This window comes from Rhinolophus sinicus, chromosome 3, assembly GCF_057876585.1.
Source record: "Rhinolophus sinicus isolate RSI-liver-muscle chromosome 3, RSI-T2T, whole genome shotgun sequence".
Classification (NCBI taxonomy): domain Eukaryota; kingdom Metazoa; phylum Chordata; class Mammalia; order Chiroptera; family Rhinolophidae; genus Rhinolophus; species Rhinolophus sinicus.
In genome coordinates this window covers 12202737-12210977 of record NC_142503.1, presented here as the reverse complement: position 1 = coordinate 12210977, position 8241 = coordinate 12202737, and the positions used below count along the sequence as shown (strand labels likewise).

General features: G+C 38.8%; 1 pseudogene; it reads right to left on the bottom strand.

The window, feature by feature from the left end:
* Positions 1 to 411: 411 nt before the first annotated feature.
* Positions 412 to 6006, bottom strand: LOC148758453 (histone-lysine N-methyltransferase SETMAR pseudogene; annotated as a pseudogene).
* Positions 6007 to 8241: the final 2235 nt, after the last annotated feature.

Genomic DNA, 8241 nt, shown 5'->3' with positions numbered 1-8241 from the left:
GATGCTTGAAGTTGTCGGTTGGCGAGAGGTCAGGTGAATAGGGTGGATGAGGCAGAGCTTCATAGCCCAATTCATTCCATTTCTGAAGCATTGGTTGTGCGATGTGCAGTCGGGCCGGCATTGTCGTGGAGAAGAACTGGGCCCTTTTTGTTGACCAATGTCGGCTGCAGGTGTTTCAGTTTTCGGTGCATCTCATCAATTTGCTGAGCACACTTCTTAGATGTAATGGTTTGTATAGAGCATATAAAATGTATTATATATGTTGGATTGAGGTTTGCAAAACAAGTTGTTTACTAGTAGGGACAAGACTACAGCCGCACATGTGTGAGACTGGTAAGAGTGAAGTAAAAAACATGTTTTTGTGTGAAACTGAGCAAAACAAAATCGATAAACACCTTCATCAAAACCACTTCTGGTTATCACCTAAGAAGTAAACAAGTCCAAGGAAAAGAGTGTAAAGGCAGAACTCCAGAGCAATGCTGTGAGCAGGCTGACTGGGGGCTCTGGCTAAGACCCTCTGAGGTGCAGGCCGCGATGCTCCGGGGCTTTCTGAAGTTCTTCCTTGCACGACCAGCTTGCCTCAGATTTGTCGTGGGTCCAGTCGCCTCTCCTGGATCAGGAACCTTCTCCACCTCAATTGACTCTGGGACTTGGTTCGTTATTAAATTCTATTCTATTCTGTATAACCTTCCATGCTGACCAGAGCATTGGCCTCTGGAGGGACATTGGTTCCCAAATAAAGCTGGTTACTGTATCTCAACCTGTGTGCCAGGACTTTGTTCCCCACTAGTGTCACGAGTACCACGCAGGGACATAGGGCCCTGCCGAGGGGTTAATGTCCCCTTGACTTTCAGGAAGAGACTGAAATTTGGTGACTGCCATTACAGGCTCTCGCAACATGGTTTTGCCAGGATTGAGAAAGCTGTAGTGGATCAGACCGGCAGCAAACCACCGAACAGTGACAATAACCTTTTTTTGGTGCAAGTTTGGCTTTGGGAAGTGCTTTGGAGCTTCTTCTATGCCCAACCACTGAGCTGGTCCTCACCGGTTGTCGTATAAAATCCACTTTTCCTTGCACATCACAGTCCGATCGAGAAATAGTTCATTATTGCATAGAATAAGAGAAGATGACCCTTCAAAATGACGATTTTTCAGATTTGTGGTCAGCTCATGAGGCACCCACTTATGGAGCTTTTTCACCTTTCCAATTCCCTTCGCATGCCGAACAACCACAGAAAGGTCGGCGTTGAGTTCTTCGGCAACTTCTCATGCAGTTGTAAGAGGGTCAGCTTCGATAATTGTTCTCACCTGGCCGTTGTCGACTTCCGATGTCCGGCCACTCTGCTCCTCATCTTCAAGGCTCTTGTCTCCTTTGCAGCACTTCTTGAACCACCACTGCACTGTACGTTCCTTAGCAGTTTCTGGGCCTAATGTGTTGTTGATGTTGCGAGTTGTCTCCGCTACTTTACGATCCATTTTGAACTCAGCTAAGAAAATTGCTCGAATTTGCTTTTTTCCTAATATCATTTCTAATATCATTTCCATAGTCTAAAATACATACAAAATAAACAGCAAGTAATGTCATTAGCAAAAAAAAAACATAAACCGAGAAATGCACATTAAAATGATGTATATATAACATAACTACATTTATTTAAGAATGTATTCCAATATCAAGTGGCAAATTCCAACAATGCATAAATGGCAATTACATTTGCACCAACCTAGTACATGCTCTTTCTCTAATTAAACCCAGTGTCTTTTCCAGGCTATGAATGATATCTGCAAACCACAGGTAGCATTGTGTCCCACAGATTACTGTAACTGCTTACTGTTTCTAATAGTATTGGAATATCAGGTACTATAAACTTATATTACCATAACTATAGATACCACTTTGTGTTTGCATGTTTATGTGCTTCAGGGCAGCACCAGTTCTAAACCACAATTTCTTCTTTAAAATGTTCAGTTCATAAGGCATCAGAAAATAAGAGAAAATATGCATAGGTATAATTCAAAAGTTTCTATAAAATCCTATTTCATCTCTACAATTCCCTTTTACTTATTTGAATAGCCCTTTGTTAGGAATCTCAATGTGATGATATTAATTTGTGTTTGTTTTTGTTGTATCTGTGTTGTTCTAAAAATGCTATAAAAAAAAAAAAAAAGTCTGCTACATTCAGAGTAGAAAAAGGCAGCGTTCAAAAACATACTCGTAAGTGACAGCGGTAGATATGTTAATGGGAGAAATAGAACTTCTTTTAAAGAAATGTCCTTTCTATCCTGTAAATCCCCCTTTGTGAGCCCTTAAGTATTATAAACCATTAAGAAAGTTTTCCATTTTACATTTTAATGAGAAAATATTTATTTGCCTTTATTTGAGTCAACCTTTTGAGAATTAATGTATTGTAGTAACTTCTGGCTGCAGAACAGTAATTTCAAATCTGCAGCAAATGAAAAACAGGAAGAAAATTAGCATCTCTGAGTGTCAAGATTAATTTAAAGTTTCACCCTAGATATCACCTGAGGTCAACAGACCTTCCCTTCCTTCGATACAAGCAATAAAGTATTTTATGATCTAGGAAACACAACTCTCAAAAACCAACCACCCTGATCAAATTAAGACTGGGTTTAACCCATCTGCACCTGGGCAGACATATGACTTTTCAGTTGGTGTTTAAGACAGTGGCTTGGTGATCTGTATTCATAAGGACACAGAGATTTTTATTTTAAAAACCTAGAGTCAAAGTAAATAATCCATATTAAAATTAGTGAATGGGTGCTCAGAAGTAAACTCTTAAAACTAAATAAAGAACAAAGACCACAAATGTCAGAGTGTCTTTTCATGGAGCTATTGTCAGCTTCTGTGCCAGCAACACTTAGTCTTAAAGGGACCTTGTTGAGAGATAAGGGGGATCAGTTAAGGACCCAATGCCACCCACCCAGGTGATGTCAAGTGATGCAAGTTTCTTACAAGTTGAAGGTAGGATGTGTGTAATGGGAGCTTCAGAGTAATACGCCTACAAGTTTATCACTTCCTGGAGCTTGGAATCCCTTCATTCCTTCATGCCCTCACCGTGTGTTGGTGACAAGACATGAGTGTCGTGACTGCTAATGACAATGTGTTTATCAAAAAAAAGGGAGATAATTACAGCATAAAATTTGGAAATGGAAAATGCAGAACAAGTATAGTTTATATTCCACAGGAATAACTACCTTAGTTGAGAAATAAGCTATGAATTAACCATCTAATATCCTGGTTCTCAGCCATGACTACACACATATTAAAATCACTTGGAATAAGATTTGTTTTAAAAATTCCCATATATGAATCCTACTAGTAAAGATTCTGGTTCATTTAATTTTGGGTGGAGCCTGAGATTCAATGTGTAAATTTAAAATTACATTTTTAACGTGCTGCCAGGAATGAGAATCACAGCCCAGACTTCTTGATAAACTGTTGAGACCATGTGTAATGACGAGCGGGGAAAAGAGAGAGGAGGACATGTGCTAGAATGGGGCTAATCCATTAATTTAGCAAAATGTAATAACAAAAGACAAAGGCAATTAATAGAATGTGCTACTGACAGAAAGTAAAGGTGGTTACGGCTAAACTTTATACACTCATAACAATGTCATGTCAAAGGAGTGCACATGCATATAAGTTTAAGAGACCTCAACATATGTTTACTATTGATCAAAAATCACTTGGCTAAATACAGAAATAACATTAATAAGGCATATTCAAAAGTGGTAATAAGCCTTATAGGATAGTAACTATTACAGTAGATGCCAAAAGCTCACCAAACTGGTGGAGAATAGTACTGGAAAAGTCATAAATCAAAACCTTGTCTGGTGTGTGGCTGAGAGAAACTCAGGCGTCTCCCCCACTGCTACTCGTTAGTTCCCAAGATGCTGCTGCTGCTGCTGCTGCTGTTGTTGTTGTTGTCATTTTTGTGAAGTCAAGGAGTCTTCTGATGTTATAAGCTGCAAGCTGCATACAAGTTTTTAAGATGCTAGCAAGTTCTCAAGAATGTTGCTGCTATTGCCATTGTTATGGTTGTTGTTGCTGGAAGTTAGGAAGGACACTTTTTGATGCTGTAAGCTGTAAGATGCATACAAGCTTCTAAAATGTTAACAGTTTTCAAGAAGGTTATCCATGGGGAACAACACTGGAGAGGTCGAGAACCAGCCAGACCTCACCAGGTCTGTGGCTGAAAGTGAAGACATCCCCTGGTGTTGTAAGCTGCACGTTGCTGAAAGTCTTCAAAATAAAAATCTTCAAAATGTTAAAATGGTAAAGAACCACCAATGACAAATGACCAAATGACAAAAAAATTAATCATTAATAACACTGTCAACCGAGGTCTGTCTTATATATTTTTCAGATGTACCTTAGAGCCAAGTTTCCTGTTCCTGCCTCCCCCTCCGGGAATGGCCAGTTCCGGGAGAGTCCAGCAGTTACTGAAATGAATGCTGCCCATCCGGCTGATGGGCCAATTCATCTGGATAAGCAACAGGGCCTGGCGATGTGCCTGTCACATCATCCTGATATAACCTGCTACTTCTTCACTTCATCTGCTGATGCGGGCAAAACAGACAGAAAGCAACATCATGTAGTATCTCCCCTACTCAGGAGGATGAGACCAAAGGGGGAATTCTCTCAACCCCTGATCAGCCCCTTTCCTAACACTTTAAAACTTGGATAGAAAGCTTGCCATCCCAGCCATTTGCTGACCTATGTCCACAGGAGAAGTACTCTATCTTTTATCTTTTCTCCCATTCCTACCTAAGGACAAGGCATACTGCTCTGTCCTTTCTTAAGCCACTGGATGGGTCATGGTCCTTGGATGGGAATCCAATCCCAGAAAAAGAAAAAAAAAAAAAAGAATTTTTTAAGTCTAAGCTAACTATCACCTCATATGTAGTAAAAAGCCTCACAGCACAGACAGAAAAGCAACCTCATCCCATGTCTCCCCTGATCACAGCACAGAAATCACCTCACATGCAGGAACAGATAACAGCTAATAGACAAAAGCTCACATCAACCAATGAAGGTAAATTTTCCTCAACATCTACCCTATAATTCAGCCTCAAAATTTTTATTTATTGGCAATAGGTCATTATTGCCACACATATATGAGTAGTATTCCAGTACACTTGATAAAACTGTACACAACATGAATAAGTTACAAAAAGCTAACCATCACCTCACATGCAGCCTCTTGTGAGGAAACAGAAAGCAAACCAAAAAGCTAACCATCACCTCACATGTAGGCACAGATCAAAGCTAATAGACAAAAGCTCACATCAACCAATGAAGGTAAATTTTCCTCAACATCTACCCTACACCATGATATCACTGCAGTTTGCAGGGGAAATCTACAAGGTTTTGTTTTATCTTCCTGATTGTTTTAATACTGTTCAAGAGAAACCACAGGCCCAAAATGGAGTCACTTGTGTTAAAACCCATGCCGCTGAATGTAGGATTAATACCAGACCTAATGGCAGGTTCAATTTTTTCTAGGAATGAAATCTTCATTGATCAGTCTGGAATTCTCTGGTCAATACCAATCAAGTAATCTGTCACCTATGCCCTCTCCATCCCAAGGAAGCTGAGAGAAACTACTTGATAAGACCCACATCCTCCCCCAAAGGAAGGTAACGTTGACTGAAACAATCCTTTCTTTTCTTTTGCTAATAAAGTGTTGTTTTCTGCCTATAAAAGCCTTCCATAGTTACTATTTCTCAGGGGTCCTCTCTACTGGCTGGATGAGATGTTGCCCAATCTCTTGAATTGCTCAATAAAGCCAACTAGATCTTTAAATTTACTCGATTGAATTTTTGTTCTTTAATAATACATTTCCCCCTCTTACAGATCAATCTGTAAAGAGAGAGAACGAGGATTTATGTTGAATATTATTTAATGCATTTTTTCCTTTACTGTTTTTTTTTTTTTTTTTAAACAACATTAATGCCTACTGAGAGAACACATCCTCTTTTGCACCCTTATCTATCTCCCATTGGTTAGAAGATCCCAAGGGTCAAAGATGATAGTGGAAATCTCCGTAGCACAGAACCTTGAGTGAAATAAATATTTACTATTTGAAAGTATAATTCAATTCCCATTATTTCACAAATGAAAAATACTTCTAGGAGGTAGCCTTGAAGAGACAGGTTTTACAAAACTATAAATCCTGTTAGGAGATTGTACACCTGAAACTAATTAAAAAATAAATAAATTATTTATTTAATTAAATTAAATTTAAAAATCCAAAAGCAAAAAATAAATAAATAAATAAACTCCTGTTAGGAGAGAATAACAGATTCCAGAGACTTAAGGCATCTGCCAGGATTGCTATGCAATCCAGAAGAAAAGAAACCTCTTTTATAATACTGGCATAATCTCAAACTTCAGTTTTGAAATTAGATATGTATGTTTTCCACATTCTTTTCAATCATTGCAAGTTGCCACAGGCTATCAGGAATCACTTGACACTAAGCAGTTGAAAAACTCACGATACTATTCAAAAGTTTAGAACAGGCCGCCAACAGTATGCATTGTTAAATTACATCTATATAATAATTATAGTCAGATAGAGAATAATTACACAAACTGAAATTTGACCCATAGTTGGAATAATGCTGGTCATTTATGATAGCAGTAGTTATCATTCAAGTGAACATTCTTTGCTCACTTTCACACTAACATAATAACCAAAAATGCCACACCAGAGCATTCATTCAAGGAGATAGCAGAATGGTGCCCCTGTGTGTTTTCCCAACATTCTCGGGTGTCCTTTCAAGCATTCTATAGTTTATTAGTGATACAACCTTAACATATAGCTTTCTGAATCTGCCATAGCTCTAGACAATAGTAACAAATTTCTGCATACCTTGTTACGGGGCTGCCCGTGTAACATAAGAATTCCAGAAAATGTAGAGAGTTGTTTGAAGCATACGAATCACTGCCTACAAAAATAACTCACATTACATTCCCTTTGGCTGAATTTTTAGTCAACATGATTAACTCTTACTGAAACAACTCTTTCTAAAGGCAAACTAAAGTAGGGAAAGTCACAACACAAAGGAACAAGAAAAAAGAAAGTCTCAGTATTCCTTTTAAATCCAAGTGACTCTGCTCTAACTCATGTGCATTGCCATGAAGGAGGACGCTTCAGGCCCTTTAGTGTTTGTGTGCCCAGCTCGAGGCCCAGGGAGACACCCTAGCACCATGTGATATGCCCAAGAGCTTTAGGTAAGTTCAAAAGGCACAATGAACTTTAACTACAGGTCCAAGAGTCCATTTTATCCCATCACTCAACTCTCCCCACTTGCTTCATGCTTCCCCTCCTGTCTACTGCTATTGGCACGACCACAGGTATTCATGAAATTCAACAAATGAGAGGCTGAAACGGGAGTACACTTAGTTTGGGTTTAGTACAGTGTATTTCCATGGGTCACAGTCCCTTTGGGCAGAGGTAATTTATTGCTTGACTTTGCAGTGTGCCAGGGCTTCTAGAACGCGCCTGTTCTCCTGTGCCAACTCACTTTGCACAGGGGCTGCAGACACTGGCCCAGAGGACGCGTGTGACGTGAGCCACATCCCACACCTGGCACCAGCTGTGTGAGTGCCACCAGGGAGCAACAAGGCTTGGAACAGACACAGTCAGAAGGCAGCCTGTGGAAAATTCTTCCTGTGATCAGCAAAGTAGGAAACCTAGTAAAAATAGAAGGTCGCGTCTCTTAGAAGTCTATTTTAAAACACAGTGTATGAAAGAACGTGCTAGACATTTAAAAATATTTTGATGGGAATATTGCAAAATAGAATTAACTGGAATTCCTGTAAGTAATCGTGTAATCTGCAGTACACATGAAAACAGCACACAGGTAAAAACAAAAACAACAACAACAAAAAACCACTAATAGAAATTTTTCTCAAACTGGAAATTTGAAAATTATATATGACATTTCCAATAAAAAGGTGTGAAGGTGAAAAAATTTTCTAAACTAGCAGTAATAAAAATTAAATAGTGATCATGTAGAATACATGATAATTATCATATGGAAAAAGTTATAACAGAGTTTCAAGCCAAAGCATTAGTGGGGGAAACATATGGACAGGTCAGGCAGTGATTAATAAAAAGATTGTAATATTATTCTGGATTTAATGATACTTTTGTCTGTCAGCTTTTTACAAATTCCTATTACTATTCTTTTTCTCATTGTAAATAAATATTA